Here is a 20,395-nt window from a genome sequence, read left to right on the forward strand (position 1 = left end):
CACCCACTTCTTCCAACTCTTCAGCTTTATCTTTCCCATAAAACTTACATCACCTAAAATATTATTTTACATATCTTTTTTAATTTCCTAAACCTCTTCATTAATATAAGCTTCAGTAATATGCTTCTTCTGATTTGTTCATTGTTATATTTGCAACACATAGAGAATTTCCCAGCAGGCAGTAGCCACTGAAATAAATTAATACAATGAACTATTGAAACTTTCGGGATGGAGATGTGATTAAAGAGAAGTTGATAAACCTCTAGAGGTTTATTGTTGGGACAGAGTTTGCAGGCATTCAAGCTAATATACTTGTCTTCAAATGTGATTTCCCAATTTTAATTCCTAAGTTGGCCCACAGCTAAGTATTGTTTTTAAGAGAATTTCTCTCCACTAAGAGGCATGGATCTGGCTTGGCCACACTTGAAAAATGTAGATGCAAGGAATGTTACAGCTGGAAGGGGCCGCGGGAACCCACGCCAGGGGTCTAAACTATGTTCCCACAACAGTGAGACCAAGTTTTCCCACCATAAAATTGAAAATGCAATATTTTTTTCCAATTTGCAGAAACAGAAAGTTCATAACAAAAATTTTCTCAAATTTTTTTTCTCTAACAAATTTCTCTTAAGGTATTGGTACTGTGGTCATTTGTCAACTAATAAGTACTAACAGACATCAAAAATCAGTAAGTCAGAAGCAAACAGATCAAAGTAGAACAATCCAGAAAAGTTTTCTGCAACAGCTGGATTTGTCATGGGTGCACACAGATGGTGCTGATTACTTCGTGCCGCTATGTCACCGTATTTCCTACGAGTGCCATTTCCCCTTGTCTGTCAGTTAATCTGAAGATTGTGTGTCCATGGTTCCTCTAGAAACGTGAGGAGTCTGGAAACCAGAATTTGAGCTACAGGGTCTCCCTGTCCTACAAGTTTGACAACTTCTAGTCTAGTCCCTTAATTCCACAGATTTGGCAATTTACACCCAAAAGACTGTCCCAGGCTCACATAGTGACAAAGCTAGCTAACTTGATAAATATTTTCTTCTTACCTCTTTCTTCCTTAGTTCATGTCTCAAGGATTCAATCCACCTTGTTAAAGTTCCCAGTGTTTATTTTGTGGTGTGGGAATGAGCTACTCAAGCATCTGTCGGCTGAGTAGGGTGGAAGTTCCCTGGCATCCACCTCCCTCTCTATCCCCCACACAAGCTCATTTTTCTAATCACTGTGTAAGGCCCAAAGTCTTAAAAATAAAGTTACAAAACTACTCAGAAATATACAGAGAAGGGGAAATGTTTACCTCATTTTCTTTCAGACGTGGTCACAGGTCAGAGGCCCGTGAACTCTTCCCAACCTCCACACAGGGTTTCCTTGAGGAATTTGGGAGGGGGAGGGGAGGGCCAACACAGAAAAATTAGATGATTTCCAGATTGACAATATTGCAGATTTCTGGCTTCCTTTAAAACACGGGAAGGTATTGCTACACGAGGCCCACACCTTGAATGACAGCCACCATCAGGATCGGGTAGCGACCGTTCCCTTTGGACAGGACCTAGAGTCTCCTGTTCACCCCATTCTCTCCACCCTGTTCCCCAGCAATGGCCGTGTCCATCTGCCGTCTGGTTTTACGTGTGTTTTTATTTTATTGTAGTAAAATCTTTCTCTGTCCCCATGCCACCATCAAACTGAGAAAAAATAAATAAACTGAGATGGTAAGGAATGGTTTTCAGTGAGAAGAATCACATTCATTTTGCGGAAATGAAGCATGCTCCGTATGTGTGTTAACGTGCACATGATGTGTGTGCAAACAACTTGAGATGGCTTTCTTTCAGACTGCAGCCCATGGCTGTATTTGAGTTTGTGTTGTCTGTCTTATAGTCATGGTTACTAGCTCACTGCAGCGACAGTAACTGAAAGCCACCGGCTTCCTGTTTGCGTTGCTCCTGAAGAATATTTAGTGCTCAGGCTGCGCACCAACAGTGGGTCCTATGTGTCATGCCTCATGTCTCGGAAACTCCCTTGCTCACCACCTACCCACCTCGCAGACACACTCAAGTACGTGTAAACTTCATGTTCACGGAAATAGCTCCAAACCCTTCTTTGCGGAGGAGTCGGCCTTTGCGACTTTCCTGGGCCCTTGCCCACGGGCCCTGCGGCCTGGGGACCCTCCAGGCCCTGAGGTGGCCTGGCTTCTCGCTAAGACAACCAGACTTCGGATTGGGGTTGTATAAGATGTTCATTTTTATATTTGTCACATTTCAAATTTTTTTTATTTTATGAGATTGGCCAGGTAATAACAAGAATAGAAGTCAGCCAGAGAGGAGCAGAGAAGAAAAATGAGAATGTGTGGGCCATGAGAAGAGGGGTTGTTCCCTTTCAAAATATATGCATCAGCCTAAATTCAATTACGTTATAATCAAAAGAGATTTATTTACGTTTTTTACGTTTCAGGGAACTGCCTTCTGCTCAGCAGCTCCCTTGTCCCACGTGTCCTCCCATGATTGTTCATGAAACCAGAAGTCCCCATGGGTGGCTGCATGAGTCTCTAATTGATAACATTGGTAAAGGATAAGACAATAAATGAGGGAAAAAATGCCAAAGTAACCCAAACACGGTTTAATCAATTTTTTTTTAAATATAAGATATTAGAGGCCCGGTGCATGAATTCGTGCACCAGTGGGGTCCCTCGGCCTGGCATGCAGGATCTGGCCGAAACTGACTCTCTGACATCCCTCGAGCAGCACCAGATTGCAAGAGGGCACATGCCAGGCCGAGGGACCCCACCAGTGCACAATCAGGGCCGGGGAGGGACTACGGAGGGCTCCAGGGTGTGTCTGGCTCATCTCGCTCAGTCTCAATCGGCCGGACCCCAGCAGCAAGCTAACCTACCAGTTGGAGCGTCTGCCCCTGGTGGTCAGTGCACATCATAGTGAGTGGTTGAGCGGCTTTAGCATATCATTAGCATATTACCCTTTGATTGGTTGAATGGACGACCGGACACTTAGCATATTAGGCTTTTATTATATAGGATTGATCAGTCGTGAACAAATAATGAGAATGCAGTGCTAGCATTTAAAAAAAAGTCATAGAACTTTTTTTAGGGTTCATCCCAATTCAGAATCCAGGTAACCACCATCAACAGTGACTTCAGGTGTATTTGATAGTTTCTGCTGGGTTTTGCCCAGTTTTGTCACAGCCTCCTATTTCATTGATTTTAAGACATATAGGCAAGTCCAGAATTCCAGGGGGCGAGAGCAGGGGGGCAGCCTGTGGAGAGAAGCTCCCTCCCAGCCTCGCCCATTCCTGGGAGACTGAGGCACGCAGGCGGCCAGACCTGAGATGACCCAGGAAGATCGTGGGCTGATCTCCCAAGGGTTGCTGCCAGGACTTCACGGGGGCTCCGTGTTTTCGGGAACTTGAGCACTTCCTGTAAACCTGGACCCGCATTTATACCAACAGACCGAAGAGTATGGATGATCCATGGCGTCAACGACCTCGGAGCAGGTGGGAAACAGGAACCGAGTCTCCATTCACTCAGCTCCCGAGCTCGGTCCGAGTCAGAATATCTCACTTCCTCCAAGACAGAGGGGCTCTCCTTGTCTAGTTTGGTTTTTCCTCACGACTGGTTAATTTGTGGTGTCACTTTCTAATATCAGCCAGGAGCCCCTGAGCCATGATCCAAGGGGTCTGACAAATCGGTTCCACAGCTCTCTAACTCAACATTGTTATATCAACACGTAGTTTAATCCCTTCAACATGCATTCACCTCTTCTCTAGCTGACAGTGGAGAAATAAGCAGATTGCTCGTGTCCTGCTTGGAATTCCTACCTACCCTGCCAGGTGTGGCCATGCGTGTACCACCGTTTCTGCTGTCGGTCACTCCCTTCGTCCTCTCATGGACTGAACCCACCTGGGCAAGCTCCTAGCAAGCCTCGCCTGGTAATTTGGACACGAGGCACTCACATTTTTGGGGAACATGTGAATACACCGTTGAAATCTTATTTGGTCTCATTTTCATGCTCCATCTCAAGGAAGTAAGATCAATGTTCCAAAGTTTGCTGGCAAATACTTACTTCATGATCCTATTCTTAAAACATTGCTAAAACTTTCAGACCGTCTGCACTGGGAGGCAGGTGGCCACAGCTGATCTAACTGAGAATATTTCTTTACAGCCTGGCCAGGGTGGCTCAGTGGTTGAGCATCCACATATGAACCAGGAGGTCAACGTTCGGATTCCCAGTCAGGACACATGCCTGAGTTGTGTGCTCTATCCCCAGTAGGGGCTGTGCAGGGGGCAGCTGATCAATGATCCTCTCTCATCGTTGATGTTTCCATCTCTCTCTCCCTCTCCCTTCCTCTCTGAAATCAATAAAAATAAATGAAAATTTTTAAGAATATTTCTTTACAGCCTCTACTCCCATTGTTTCCCCCAAGCGTGTGGACCAGTTTCTTGCAGGCTGTGTCCTTGTTCACCCGAAATGGAAGCAACAGACAGAAGTGCTGTCTCAGACGCCGAGCGCTTCCTAGTACCTACTCCGAGCCCGTGCATCCGAGGGACCCTCCAGCAACCGATGTTAACGCGGCGCTGCCCACAATCCTATTTGTTTCATGACTGAAGTGACACCAGGCAGAACCACCGTTTTTAAACCAGCTCAGCTGGCATGTTGCTGTGTGATCTAGGAATCCTCTCTTTTTGTGTTTTCTCTGGCTCGTGGCGTGGGCCCTATCCACAGCCATGTCTCAATGGAGACCTTTACCTTCCAAACTGGATTCTGTCTCGTGCTTCACGTTTCTTCCTGGCACGAGCTGAAACATAATGTTTCATTCTCACCTCGTGAACTTCTTGACTCTTTTATCTCGTGGTGTTTACTATTCCACGGTTCCCCTAACTCCTCGGCCCAGCTCGAGGGGCCCGGGTTAAAGTCCCATCACCCACGAGCACTGCTTGAGAACCTGCGGAGAAGGTGACCCTGGAAGTGGACTGGGAGGACGGTTAAGATTCAGATGAGCGAAGCGGGGGGCAAATGGGCGTTGACTTTTCTGTTTTCAAGATTCACCCGAATACGCAGGCCCCCGGGCCGGCAGGAACTGGCTTCCTCTCTCACTGGTCACGCCCGCCTCTGCGCCAGGGAACTGAGAGCTGCCCACGTTCCTGAAAGGACTTTGTGGGCATCGATTGCACATCTGAGGAGCAGCCCTCACCCATGAAGGAGGAACTGGTCGTGCCTGACCAAGAGGAACTATTGTCATAGGCGGCACCCCAGAAAACGCCAGCAACGTGGCTGTATAATTAGGTTGCTCAGTGATGTCCTGAAAAAAGGAGGACAATGCTGGTTGTACCTACAAATAACTACATGGTTATTCATCTGGCAGAGACTGGAGAAAAGAAAGACAAGAGGAGAGCCATTGTATCTGCATCCTGAGGATCAGTGAGAAGAAGAAAGCATTTCAAGAATGTTCTGCCAAGTTACTGATTAAAGAAAGATTAAGAAGAAGACCAGGGTGTTAGCCGTAGGTCTTATCTCTCTCCATCATCTACAGCTGGGCTTCTCGGGTCTCAGCTGGCAGGTGTCAGCTTAGAGGTTTCCGCTGCTGACAAGCCTTCCCTGACCTCCTGCCTCCATCATGTGTGCGTCACGTGTGCTTCTATTGCCCGGCTTGCCCTCCACTAGGCCTGTAAAGATGTTGTGTATAATAACCAAGATTGGAAGTGACTTCAGTGGCCAATGCAAGAGGGTAGGGCAAGTCTGAGCAATGAAATATAGTCATTAAAAGTCATGGATATGCCGTTTTCAATCGCATAAGAGTATGTTCACAATAAAACACAGATTTCATAGTGAAATTACAGGATGAAAAAAATAGATTACGAGAACATAGTATGCATAGCATGATCACAATGTGGTCAATATCCATGTGGACATATGTACATCATACGTTTTAAAGGCTGTGAATGCTAGGAACAGGTTATCCCTGGGTGGCAAGACTATGTAGTATTTATTTTTATTTAACGTCTAATTTGTATACTTTGTTTACTTATTATATAATTTGAATACTATTAAATAAATTGTCTGGTTTGTATTTTATAGATTTCTTTTGTCACGAGGGGAACAAGAGGGGTTATGGAAATGAACATTTCCTGAGCCAAGAGTTGGTAATTTAAACAAAAAAACGTGATTCATTCCGTCAAAGCACACGAAGGTCCTTTACGCTCCCCGCGCCAGGTGGAGCGCCGTTTCCATCAAGTACAAGTCCTGCTTCCTTCCTGTTCAAGGCGACAAAATGTCTCTCCCTTCCCCCTCTTCTCTGGGGAAGGCTAGACCAGAGGTGACCCAGGAACAGACACGAACACTGCGCCCCCGGGGCCTCGAAAGCTGAATGAGTTCGACACTCGGTGCCCGACGGCCAGGCCTGTGTTTCCTGGCGGCTTCCCCAGAGCTCTAGGCCCGCCCGGCAGGCTGAACTCAGCACAGCCAGCGCCGCCCGGCCGTCCTGCCACTCCGGCTACGGAGCCCGAAGGAAACGCTGAACCAGCCGCTCGCAGCTCCTCACTGATCCTGGGCGTTCCGTCTCATCACCACCTCCGTCCCTGTGATCCTGTTTTCTCCGGTCATCACGAGCCACTCAGACACCCGCTGCGGAGCAAAGGCGTGCTCACGGGCCCGGGGGCTCTGCAGAGAGACTCACGCAGAGACGGAGAGGCCCCGCTTGGAGGGAAAAGCTGGTGTTTTCAGGCCAGGTCACCATCCCTTCCAAAGTCCGCTGGGCAGGGGCATTCGGAAGGTTTGTGGCTAAACTGTTGTCGATTCTTGTGGCTTAAAGAATGCTTACCTCTCGGGTCCACTTACCTAACTGGGTATTTTAAAGTTGCTTTTTGTAATGCAGGATAGAGTGCGAGGTTTGGGACAAAATGATGCTTCTACCAGTGAATGAAAGCGCCCTGCGTCTCTCAGCTCCTCCCACCCCTGCACGGTCAGCCTTCGGATCGCCGTCTGTGTCTCTAGGCCCGCGGGGTGGACAGGTGAGAAGTAGCGGGGGGTTGCTTTTCATCTCGTTCCCCGGTTCTCCTTCTTCCTGCAGCGTCCGGGCGTCCGCCCCGTGGCTCGTTTCTGGCTGATAGTCACCGGGGCAAATAGCTCGCCTTCAGTACAGCTGGCTCCTGGGTTTACTCTCCCAGTCTCCCTTCGGCCCCACGCATCACCAGTCCTCTTGGCGAACGGCGTCCACACTCTGGTGAAGTTGACTAGGCCTTTTCATACAAACGCGGGTCTCCTGTGTGACCTTCACAGGCTGGCTCTGACCACTCAAAAAATGCACGAAATGTCATTTCCTCAGAGAGGTCTTTTCTGGCTCCACATGAAAGCAGCCACCAGCCACCAGCCACTCTATTATAATGATCCGTGTCATATTTATTCCCATGTGACGTGGTTGCTCGTTTATTTGTTCACTGTTTATTATTTAATCTCTCTCCAGCAAATAATCAGCTACGCGAGGGCAGGGACTGTGTCTGCCTTATTTGCCACCTGAGTGTGGCTGGGGACAATAAAGCTAAATCATCTGGAGTCTGTACCTACTCCTGCCTTACAATTGGGCACTCAGGCAAGGCCCGCACAATAGGAAGAAGTAATCACTTTTATTAACTTACTAGAGGCCCGGTGCATGAAATTCGTGCACGGGTGTGGTCCCGAGGCCTGGCCGGCGATCCAAGTGTGAGCGTCTGGCATGGAAGGGCAGGTCCCAGCTGACCTCTGGGCCCTGGGCAGCACCTGGGCCCTCTGACCCCCGCGCACCCCCCTCTGCCTGAGTCATTGGGCCCGTGCCCAGCTCCCTCAGTGCCTGGGAGCCGGGCGGCAGCCCTGCCCCCCACTGCCGCCGCCACTGGTCACTGTCTACGGGGTGATCAGGCCCCACTCTCACCCGCCTTGGCCTGGTGCTACCTGCTCACCTGCTCCACCATCCCACCACGGTCCTGCTCTCGTCGGGGCCCATCGGGGCCGGCAGCGCCTCCACTGCCACCCGCTGCCACACCGCATCGCCGATGCCCCTGGTGGTCAGCACACATCATAGCAAGCAGTTGCACTCCCAGTCAAACTCCCGAGTTAGGGGACAATTTGCATATCAGGCTTTTATTATAGAGGATGGCTCAAAAAAACAAACCCTATTGTAACACAGACAAAGGCAGATATATTCATGGACAGCATGTTGCATTTTAGTTCCAGAGAAGTGTTCAATAAAATAACACTGCATGTGACTCGGGGGCAGGGGGGGGGGCGTGCAGGGGCGGGGGAAACATGCGGGGGGCGGGGGTACCCGGTTAAAATGTAGCACTGCACCCCACTAGGTGACCAGCAGCCCAGAGCGGCTCCTCTGGTGCGAGGTGGCTCCTTCTCCCAGGAACGACATTGGGAGGCCATGAGTGAGGCGGTGGCCCACAGCCTGGACTCGGGGTCAGAGAAAGCGGTCGACTGCGCACCCACCCGATGAATACGATATTTTTTCAATAACGCTGTTCCTGGCGCGTGTGAGCTATTCATCTCTGTGCCTGGATGTGTTCCTAACGAAACCGAAAATGTTCTCCTTTGACATCAACACGTCCTACCTACAACCGGTCATTGGATTTCCTGTTAACGGAGCCCACGGCACATTCAGCGACTGCCAGTCCTCATTGTCACTCTGCATTCCGACCAAAGCCACGGCATCCTGTGTGACAGGAAGGTGGGTGGAGGGCCTTGGAGAGCGGACTTCCAGACCCTTGTTTACGGCAGCTCCTGCCTTGTTGGGCGGCGGCCCCGCGCTCCGCTCGCCAGGTCACGGCTTCTTTCTGCGGGCGTTATCTTCACGCAGCACATGGATCACGCTTTCCTCTTTCTGTGACAAAATGCCTAAAACACACACACAGGCTCCCGCATCAGCCCCTCTCCTGGATTCTAGTCAAACCCCAGGCTGCTGGTAACGTCTATTATATTCTGGGTCATGGCTGACAAATCAGGAGGCAAATGCATGCATACTTGCAAACATACATGCACACATATGTTTATGCGTGTGACTCGAGAGGTCTCATTCCTAGTGAGGGGACTTGGACTTCTACAAAAATAATGAACTAAAAGCTGCAGACACTTTCCCTTCAAGGACGTGAGGAGAGAAGGGAGGGGAGGAAACGGGATAGGCCGCGTGTTCTTTGCCTGAAAACAATTGTTTTCTCCTGCCTGAGGTCACCCAATAGATTCCAGATCAGAGAAAACAAAGGTTGCATGCTTCTTTCACCAAAGGAATTCTGACTCTCAAACCCTCCTTTTCGATTTTTTAAGATTTAAACGGAGATTTCTTAATCTAGCAAATTAAGAACAAAGGGCAAACGTCAGTAAATTTTTCCCGCCGAAAGTGAGTAACCTGACCAAAACATACCGTCACGGAAACCTCTGCGCCTAGACAGGTAGCGAGTGCGCTGTGGCCTTCAAGAGCAGGTGTCGCCCGGAATGCAGAGCCCTGTGCCCTGCACACACGTCAGCATCAGCCATGAGAGCGTCATGCGTGAGCCAGCACTGCTGGGTGAGGCCCTGAGAACTGTTAGTATTTAAAAGTCACTGTGTTCTTTGTTGAAACTCTTATTTATTTCCATTGGAAATCGTATCATTTCCAGGTTGACTTCCTCCCTGATGATATTCCAAGGTTTGCTTTATTTTGTGAGAGCTTTTGAGATTGATAATCAGTCCCCACAGTACCAGCGACGCAGACAAACATCCTCGCTGCTGCTATTGTCATTTCTTGAGGTTTTCAAATGCCAATTTCATTTCCAAGCTGCTAACCTGATGTGCACAATGAGCAGGAAACAGATGTGTCCTAGAGATTTTTTTTCTAATATTTTGTGTATATTTACAGACAAAAATTAAAATACAAGCCTAACATAAAATAAATTCTCCTGAAAATGTTCCCAGATTGTGGGTGCACAGAACTTTAAAACAAAGCCACACCCTCCAGAGTTCGGTTTCGGTTCCAGTCCTTGCAGCCGTTTAGTGGTGGCTCTGAATTCCCGCAAACGAAGGAAATTGGAGATACCTGCCCAGCCTCCCTGATGGGGAGGATGTGAAATCGAATATAATGATAATGAAACAATCCTCAATGATTATAAAAGGTCACACAAATAATACTTACTACAGTGTTTTTCTGCGAATAGTTACAAAGTGAAAGGAATGTTTAACTCCTCTTAAATTTGGAAAAACACTAACTCTTTGCAAACAACGGTGAAAGACAAGGTCATGGTGAAGCTCTAATGTAAGGGCGATAGAGGAAGTGAAAGGGTGGAATACCGCAAAGAGCCACCCACACACCTACGTGGGTGAGCAGCCCTCGCCCTGGCCTGGGTCTCTTTGTAGACCAGTGTCATAGTGTGAATGATGTTCTGGGATCTGTATGTATGTGTGCGTGCGTGTGTGCGTGCATGCATGTGTGTGTGTGTGTGTGTGTGTGTGTATGTGTAAGAGCTTGCAAGCAGACTCACAGATCCTACGTGTGTTTTCACTGTTAAGACCCAACCAGACTCAATTTTCTGACTTTATTAGTTTTTGACTGAAGAAGAGTCAAGCCTTCTATTTTTTTAAGCTATTGCAATAAAGTCGTAAGATTGCCCTGGAATACAGTCATTTCAAGTCTCTGTTTTGTCAGCTTTTAATTCCATTTCATCCTATGTAATAAAGAGGTAATATGTAAATTGACCCTCACACCCTCGCACAAGATGGCCACCCCCACGTGGTAAAAGATGGCCACCACAAGATGGCTGGCAGGGGAGGGTAGTTGTGGGTGATCAGGCTGGCAGGCGAGGGCAGTTGGGGGGGGACAAAGCCAACAGGGGAGGGCAGTTGGGGGCAATCAGACCTGCAGGGGAGGGCAGTTGTGGGGGGGGACCAGGCCTGCAGGGGAGGGCAGTTGGGGGCGACTGGGACAGCAGGGGAGCAGTTAGGCATCGATCAGGCTGGCAGGGGAGTGGTTTGGGACAATCAGGCTGGCAGGCAGAAGCGGTTAGGGGCAATCAGGCAGGCAGGCAGGCGAGCAGTTGGGAGCCAGCAGTACCGGATTGTGAGAGGGATGTCCCCCTAGGGGTCCCAGATTAGAGAGGGTGCTGGCTGGGCTGAGGGAAAGCCCCCCCCCCCCGCATGAATTTCATGCACCGGGCCTCTAGGTGGTTTATAAAGAAGGGTTAGGCTAATTCTTAAAATCAGCCACTGGAGTCAGGTGCAGACCCCTGGCAGCTGCTTACCTGCTGGGGTTTTATTTTCAGTGTGTCTTCCTGTTCTCACTGTCGGGACATCTGACTTATTGGGAGCGTTGTCATCGCGATTGGGCTGCAGGCTGGAAGCCCTGGGAGCTCTCCTGCGCCTCATGGCCCTGGGTCTGAGTTGCTCTCCAGCCTTTCCCCCTGAATGGACTTCTAGGTCTTTCTTCTCATCTATTTCATGCAGGTGCCTTACAGTTTGGTGATGAGCAGAGATATTCTGGGTGAATTTTACTGTCTCACACTTTCTCCTATTTAGTAGCTACTATTGAATCAGTGCCTCAACCAGCGAGGACCATTTAAATGAACCATATTCATCTCAAAGAAATCTGGTGGTTTGTGTGTGTTTTGTAATTACTGTCAGGATAGTACTGTATGTTATTCTCCAGAATTTTCACTCGCATCAACTTGTGAACTCATACAGGACGTATTATTTTTCACTTGTTCCCTTGTTATTTCTTTTACATAAAATTTTTTTAGTTATTTTCTTTATAGTTACCCTGGGGGTTATAGTTAACTTAAAACAATCTGGTTGGAATTAATTTTTATCGTATATAAAAAATTTGCTCCAATATTGCCCAATTCCAGCCCCCTTTTTTGTACTATTATTGTTATGCAAATGACACCTTAATAATTATAAGCTCACCAACATAGTTTTTAACTATTGTTCTATGCAGTTACTTTTAAATATGATCAAAGAAAAGAAACAAAATCCACATGAATTCTTTTCCCCAGTTACATACATAGTTACCTTCATTGGTGTTCTTTAATTCTTTTCTTTTTTTAAATCTTCACCTGAGAATGTTCTTCATTGGTTTTGAGAGAGAGAGAGAGAGAGAGAGAGAGAGAGAGAGAGAGAGAGAACGTTAATTGGTTGCCTTGCATACTCATCACAACTAGGGATCAAACCCACAACCTAGGTATGTGCCCTGACAAGGAATCAAACCTGCAACCTTCTGGTGTACAGGACAACGCTCCAACCAACTGAGCCACCCAGCCAGGGCTGTTCTTTATTTCTTCATGTGAATTTGAGTTACTGTCTAGTGTCTTCATTTCAGAATCAAGGACTGCTTTGGTATTTATTATTTGTAGGGCTAGTCTGCTAGCAATGACTTAACTCCGTATTTCTGTATGTGGGAATGTGTACATCTCTCTCTTTTCAAGAAGAGCTTTGCTGGATATAATTAATAGCCAATTTCTTTCAAAAATCTGCCCTGCTGGTGTGGCTCAGTAGTTGAGTGTCAACCTATAAACCAGGAGGTCAGGATTCCATTCCCAGTCAGGGCACATGCCCGGGTTTCAGGCTTGATCCCCAGGGTGGGGCATGCAAGAGGCAGCCAATCAATGATTCTCTCCCATCATGGATGTATCTCTCTCTCTCTCTCTCTCTCTCTCTCTCTCTCTCTCTCTCTCTCCCTTCCTCTCTGAAATCAGTTTAAAAATACTTTAAAAAATTTTAATGTCATCCTACTCCATTCTGGTGTTTTTGATTTCTGCTGAGGAGCCAACAGTCCATCATAGGAGGAATCCCTTGTACATGGTGAGGGCTTTCATTATTCATTCAACAGATTGACTATGATGAGTCCAGGCGTGGCTTTCTTCAGATACTTTTTCCCCGTTAGTCATTAAGCTTCTTGGGTATGAATATTAATGTCATTCACCAACCCTGGGGCTGTTCAGACATTATTTCTTCAAATGTGCTTTCTGGGACTTCCGTCGTGCACACGGTGGTGCATGCGGTGGTATCCCCAGGTCTCCGAGGCTCTGTGTGTTTTTGTCGTTTGCTACTGTTCTGTTCCTCAGATGGAGCAACCTCTTCAAGTTCACCGACTCTCTCTTCTGCCAGTTCAGATCTGCTGTTGAGCCCCTTCTGGTGAATTTTTATTTCAGCTGTCGTATTTCCCAGCATTATATTTCCTATTTTTACTGACATATATCCTTTATTGACATTCTGTACTTAGTTGGGCACCATCGTCATACTTTTATTTTTTTTAGTTCTTTGGACATAATTTTAGTTCTTTGAGTATATTTATTATTGATTTAAAGTTTTCTCTAATAAGCCCACCATTTTGGATTCCTGAGGGACAGTTTTCCTTGCTGCTGTTTTCTTGTAGTTAGGCTATACTTTCCTATTTCTCTATGTGTCTTTTTCGTGTTGAAACTGGGCATTTGAAATACAAGATGACAATTCTGCAGGTCAGATTCCACACTCCCAGGGGTTTGCAGGCACCGCTGTCTGTTTTGCTGCTGCCTCTGCTGCTGCAGGCTTAGTAAGTGACTTCCTGGCCTAATGCTGTAAAGTCTTTATGCTTTGCTCGTTATGGCTGCTGCAGTCTCTGAATGATTAGCTTAATGGTCACTTAATGATTAAACAGAGATTTTTTTTTTAGTGCCTTGAAACATCGAGCCTCCCAGCCTTTGCTATGGGCTCTCTCTGCCTGGGAGGGCACCTCTTCAGGCCGGCAGGCAGCTTAAACTCTGCCTTCGCCTTGACTTCCTGACTGCTTCAAGGTCGGCCAGAGGTGAGAGATAGGGGTCTTCTCAGGGCTTTTCAGAGAATGCACACAGCCCTGCACATGCACACATCCTGCTGGATTCTCTTGAATGTGTGGAACCTTTCCAAGTATCCTACAACATCTGATTGTCCAGTGTGTTCCTGTGGCGTTGTTTTGGTTCCCTTCACCTCAGGCTGTTGTGCTGCTGAACAGTGGCCAGTGATTTTTAGTTTCTTTACAAATGTTCTGGAAATAGGGCTACTTGCCCAGGGCTACTAGCTGCGACTCAGCCCAAATAAAGAAAAACCTTGAGAAGGGAGTGTTTTAGGGAGCTGCCAATCAGGACAGGTAGCGAGGAGTCCCAGGGCCGAGGACCCAGGAGGTCTGAGGCTCTGAGGACCTGTGCCGTCTGCAGTGGTCACGGCCCGCTGTGTGAGGTGCTTTGTTTTCCAGGTAGCACAGAGTTAAGAGGAAGGGGTGGAAATAGAGCAAATTAAAAGGGCAGTTTGTTGAGATTCAGCTGTGGTTTTATGTTGTTTTGTTTTCTTAACTTAAAAAAAATGTTTACAACTCCCTGTTTAATCGCAGCGTTGTGGAAGGGTTGATTTTGGCAAACATTTGCCAATGTTCTCGTGGCTTTTTTGGAGGACCCGAGTTTTCAGGTACTTCCTTCGTAATTCCAGGAATACTTCGCCCCTCTCGTTTATTTTAATAACGCACAAACATGCCTATTACTGTCATCCACACAAAACGAGTCTTTCTTTCTTTTTTTTTTTCTTTTGTTAGTCCTCACCCGAGGATGTTTTTCCATTGATTTTTAGGGAGACTGGAAGAGAGAGGGAAAGACAGAGAGAAATATCGATGTGAGCGAAACACATCGATTGGTTGCCTCCTGCACAAGCCCTGACCAGGGCCCGGGCCAGAGAGGAACCTGCAACCAAGGTACATGCCCTTGACTGGAATCGAACCCGGGACCCTTTGGTCCAGGCTGACGCTCCACTGAGCCAAACCCGCTAGGGCCAAAATGAGTCTTTCACTAACACATTTCATAAAATAAAAATGCCACATTTACTCAGAAGAGTTAACTTTGATCACCACAAAGGAGAAAATTCTAATTCATTTCCCCTAACTCTTAGAAATATAAAATATGCAACAATCTCAACACTAAGTATTGTGGAGATAATAAGAAAAATCTAAATATTTTTACTCTAGCTAGAGGGAATGTATGTCAAAAGATGTATATTCTACTTGTATTTTGTGTGTTTTGGCAGGATGGTCATTATAAAAGTGAGGTATAAGATTTTATAAGACAGTATCATAAATATCCAGTTATGATATAGTCAGGTGACAGACACATATAGTTTGTAACTTCCCAGGCCTGTTTCTTAGAGTGACACATCGGTTAATAAAATTACATGGGTTCCAGGTGTACAGTCTATACTACGTCATCTGTATATCATATTGTGTGTTCACCACCACAAGTCAAGTCTCCTTCCATCACCACGTGTTCCCTTTACCCTCTTACCTCCTCCACACGCACCCCTTCCCTCTGGCAATCACCGAGACGTTCTTCTTTGCTTAATCCCTTCATCACCTTCCAAGCACTTTAATGTCTCATTTTGCTAAGCACTGATAATGATTCCTAGACTAACTTAATATAATTTAGTTTTTATAAATGTACTAGAGGCCTGGTGCACGGATTCGTGCACATTGAAAGGAAATTAATTAGAAGGTGGCCGGTGGGGTGGGACTGGGCAAGACAGGCCGGACATGCCCTGGAGCCAACCTCCCAAGGTCCCTCCTGGACCAGCCACACCTGGGGTGGCGCCGGGGCTTAAAGGGCATCTGTGGAGTGAGCGGGGTCCCTCTGGCAGGTGGGGTCCCTCAGCTCCAATGCGGCGGATGTTCCCACCCTGCCCGCGGCTGCTCTGCACCTGTGTGCATAGGCCCAGAGTGGCTGGGGGACATTCTGGGACCCCGGCCGCTCCGGGCCTATGTGCAGGCCTACAGGCTCAGAGCAGCCTGGGTCCCGAGGACGCCTGTCCCCAGAACGCAGGCCACTTGGTGCCAGCGTGCATGCAAGCGGCCACCTGACCCCCAGCTGCTCAGCACCTGCATATGCAAATTAACCTGCCATTTTTGTTGGGTTAATTTGCATATTCACTCTTGATTGGCTGGTGGGTGTCACGGAGGTACAGCAATTTGCATATTTCTCTTTTATTAGTGTAGATAAGGGATGCATTTTTTATGTCCCAACTCAAACAAAAATTTAATCTCGTTCCAGTCAGCCCCCCAGAAGGCCAGGTGTGATGGATGGAAGGCTGTTTTCTTCCGACATGACCACCTCTCCTCCAGGCACACAGAGCCCACCTTAGGGTGCTATAAGTGCCTAGATTCTTGACAGTTATGTTGTCTTCATGGGTGGAGTGACTCAGGCCATACCCAGGACAGCGCAGCAGCTGGCCACGCTGATGGGGGACTTTATGTCACTGCGTCCTATCACGGTGATACACTCTGCTTACGCAAAGCATCTGGTGGACCTGTGAATGAAGGCAGGCACTGAACAGGCTCTGGTCCAGCTGTGGGTGCCAGTATGTGCTGGTGTCTGGATGCTCTCCACCTCCATCCCGCAGTCTCTCTAGGTCTGGACCCACCCAAGCTTAGGATCCCCAATGTCTCTCCATTCTTATCACTTTTATGATTCTTTTTCATCCAAGGAGTCCAACAACTTTCTGTAGCTCTTTGAAAAGGAAAACTCATTCTCTTGGTCATATTGTATTCCATTTTCCTTTTTCTTCTCAGCAGGACTTAAGTTAGGGGGTGAGGGGGGAATAAAAATAAAGTCAAGCTCAGAAAAAGGAAAGGGAATGGGGAACACTAAGTTAACTCTCAGCACAGTAAACCAGGGGCTTGAGAGAGAAACATGTTCTCAGAAAAATAGCCTCCTTTCTCATACTCCTTGCTTTTGTGGCTGTGAAATTCTTCCCTGTGGTGTAAACATGGTTGTTTAATATTTCCATTTTATTAGCCTTACTAATACACTTGATATTATAATTCCTTGTCCTATTACTTTTCATAGCTGGGATAAATTTAGCCAGAACTCCATGGTAGGTCCATAAAACTCGCCTCTTATTCCTGTGAGGCCCATCTGGCCACCTGAAACAAAACCCCAGTCAGAGCCTGGTATTTAGGGCCGTAGTTCTGAATTCCACACCTTGCTCCACCATGCTTCCATTGCCATGGCCTGCTCACCCGTGGCTTCGCCTTCTTGGCACCTGGCACCCAAGGTGAGGTGGCTTTCATCTCGCAATCTCTGGCTCTCCTCTCAGCTGCCGCATGTCCCTGTCCAGGAGAGGGAGCAACCAGCCATGGCTTGTTCCACAAAAAGTCCAAGATCCCCTGTTAGTGGGCTTCACCCCGCACAGCAGACTTGGAGAACTGTGAGCTCATGGCTTCCTTCACTCCAGGAATCAACTTTGGGATCAAAATGCTTACAGTGTCCAATATTGATTATATATCTTTACTAATTTTTCATATGTTTGTACTGACTTGAGAGAGAGAGGAAGGGAGAGGGAGAGAGAGAGAAACACTGATGAGAGAGAGAAACCTCAATGGCCGACCTCCTACATACCCCTTACTGGGGATTGAGCCCGGGCATGTGCCCTGACAGGGAATTGAACCAGAGACCTCTCAGTGCATGGGACGATGCTCAACCAACTGAGCTGAGCCACAGTGGCCAGGCCTTTACTAATTTTTAAATACCTGTTGTATGGTGTCCAACTGGAGTATCTAAACTTTCTGTAGGCATCACAGTAAGTGGCTTTATTTTCATCTTCTGTGAATTTAAAAGAACCACCAAAGATGATTCTTCTAGACGATTTATGCTCTTTCGTCAGAGACAATGTCCAGTCTTCCACCCTTATTCTGGTAGTGCATGTATTGTAATTATTGATAATAAATAAGAAGAAGAAGCTTCCTTACAGAAGGCATTCCCTAGAAATTCAGGGGAAGGAATTTTCACCGTGTGCTTCACAGATTTCATGTATTTCATGTCCTCTACTACAAAAAATTAGATGAAATCAAGCCACTTCAGGAAACAAGGAAGAGGGGAAAAATAAAAACAGAGTGAAAACTGTTTTGAATACATCACTCAGAACTATGAATGTACTAGAGGCCTGGTGCATGAAATTCGTGCACTGTGGGGGTCCCTCAGCCTGGCCTGCACCCTCTTGCAGTCTGGGACCCCTCAGGGGATGTCTGCCTGCCAGCTTAGGCCCATTCCCCAAAGTTGGAAATCCTTCTCGAAGTCTGGGACCCCTCGTTCCTTACCGCTCACCTGCTCACTGCTCTTTACCACTCAGCTCGCTGCTCCTTAGTGCTGCCATGAAGGCAGGAGAGGCTCCTGCTACCGCCACTGTGCTCGCCAGCCGTGAGCCCTATCTTTCTGTGTAGTTGTCTGTGGGCCAACTGCTCTCTTCCTTCTCACTTAGGGCAGCAGCATGTGAGGGCAGAGCATGCTGGTGTGGAACACAGAGGGCTGCCCAGAGCTGAGGGGAGTGGCCAGGCCCATGGGGTGAGAGGTGGACACAGAGGACACTATCTCACCCCATTGTGGGGCAGGCTGGCCGGCCTTCCTCTGCCTGACCCCACCCAGGGAGGGACCGAGCAGGGTGTCCGCCTCTCCATTCTCCATCCTTCCATCTGTGACACCTGTCACCCTGGCCAGGCCTCCCCCAAAGTGAGTTCAGCTCAATCCCTGAATGTAAAAGGGCATGGGGGAGCCGGGGCAGCCACTCCAGTGCCCCCTGATTCCCAGTGACAGGACCTGGTCTCAGGAGGGTGGCCACAGCTGCAGAACATAGATCTGTTTTAAGAACAGTTGGGAATGCAGACTTTCGTACAAGCCCCTATTCCAAAAGGTGGCAGTTTATTCATATTGTGGCAAAGATACCTTCAAGAGTAACATAAGTGGGTAAAGTCAGGGCCAAACGGGGCCATTTCCTCATCTAATCTCTCTGAGGCGCATGGGCAGAACCAAGTCTCAGCTCTTCGCAGGACACTTCTGGGTTTTTTTAAGCCTAAAGGACAGTAGTCTATCTCCATTCTTATTCTTTGGGATTTTTTCATCGTCGGATAAAAGGATACGTACATTGGGGCAATCCTCTCGAGACACAATATTCCAGTTGCACCCATTTGATGACGACAGCGCCCCTCAGAGGGAGGGAGCCAACAGATGGGGAGCAGGGAATTCTGAAAACCAAAGCAAAGGTTCAGAACACGGAAGAAGTCCTTGGTGTTCTGCTGAGAACCTTGGACTCCTTCCTCTGCGGTCACACAACTGTCACACGCCAGGCAGTCACTCAGAAATATCTTGGCATCGGCCAACTTATAAAATTCTCCCTTCTCTCCGTTCTCCTGAGCCAGACTCCAGACGTTGACTGCGGCATTCTCTTGGTCATCGTTTTTCCCCAAAAAAAAAAACATTACAAAGTTTATATGAATATAACATACAAAGATGCAGCCTCCTTTGTAGGAACAGGGAAGGGAGGGGTGGTTAAGTAAGGCACAGAGTTGCAGCAAGCACCAGCTGTGGGGAGGGCCAAGGGGGAGAGGAGGTTGGCACTGGGGCCGAGGCCCTAGAGCCATTGCTGGGGAAGTAGGGATCCCCTCTGAGTGCCACGTTCTGAGGCTGAACTAATTGGTCAAACTGAGGCAGAGGTGGGTGGCCGTATCAGCCATCTTTGGTGCTGTTTACCCTTTCCCACCCCAGCTCTGTTGTAAAACCCCTGAGCCCTGGATTCCAAAGGCCCCACCCAGAGCAGAGGCCCTGGAAGGGGTGAGAGGAAGGGAGTAGGGCACGTTTGAAGGCCAATAGCCTGTGTGCTGAGGGATGGCGGAGACAGAGGTGAGAGGTAGCAGGGGAAGGGCTCTCATACACACCCTTCTGTGGGGGCCACAGTGAAGGAGGCCAGGGGAGTAGGGTAGGGATGGGCACCATGGCCCCAGGCTCTTAGGCATCCCTGTCTGTCCTCTGCAGTGCACATGGAGGAAAGGGCTGCCTCTGAGGAGGGGCCAGGCCAGGCCAGGTGACCATCTTGAGTTCTGGCTGAGGTGATGGTCCTCACCCTGAGATGCTGTCTAACTGGTGATGGACTCAGGACTGACTCCCACCCGCGTAGCCTGCTGTTCGGTCATCCATCCGGTCATTTAGGTCGGGACGGACCCTGGCTCTTTATATATTAGGATTCTATGCTTCCGAGGAGTCCACATTCCTTGGCATCCTCCTAAGAGCCTTTCAAATCTGGCCCCAACTCCACTTGCCTACCCTCACTTCCATCCCATCCTACTCATCCATGCCCTGGTGCTCTGCCTAGAATGCCTGGCACCCTATTCCTCTGCCCGTGTCCACATCCTGTGAAGCTAAATCCCAGTGCCACCGTCTCTATGGAACGTGTTGCTTTCCTCCTGTTGACTTTGTCTTCTTGTCTAGAGATCGTCAGTCCCGATTAGAAAGACCATTCTTGCATGTCTCTGGGTAGCTCGTCATGTCCTCGTGGACAGGGTCAAGCACGTCAACATCTCTGAATCCCTAGGATGTAGACGACTTCTTCTGGACAGAAGAAACTCCACAACCGTGTG

The 20,395-nt window shown here is 48.1% G+C and overlaps 1 long non-coding RNA gene across 1 annotated transcript; it reads right to left on the reverse strand.

The window, feature by feature from the left end:
• Nucleotides 1–8,102: 8,102 nt before the first annotated feature.
• Nucleotides 8,103–9,524, reverse strand: LOC307093655. Its single transcript, XR_013812995.1, has 2 exons — nt 9,398–9,524; nt 8,103–8,874 (listed from the first exon to the last, which is right to left on the reverse strand). It is a non-coding gene; the product is annotated as an uncharacterized lncRNA (long non-coding RNA).
• Between the last annotated feature and the right edge of the window lie 10,871 nt (nt 9,525–20,395).

Source organism: Cnephaeus nilssonii (assembly GCF_951640355.1).
Source record: "Cnephaeus nilssonii genome assembly, chromosome: 2".
Lineage (NCBI taxonomy): Eukaryota > Metazoa > Chordata > Mammalia > Chiroptera > Vespertilionidae > Cnephaeus > Cnephaeus nilssonii.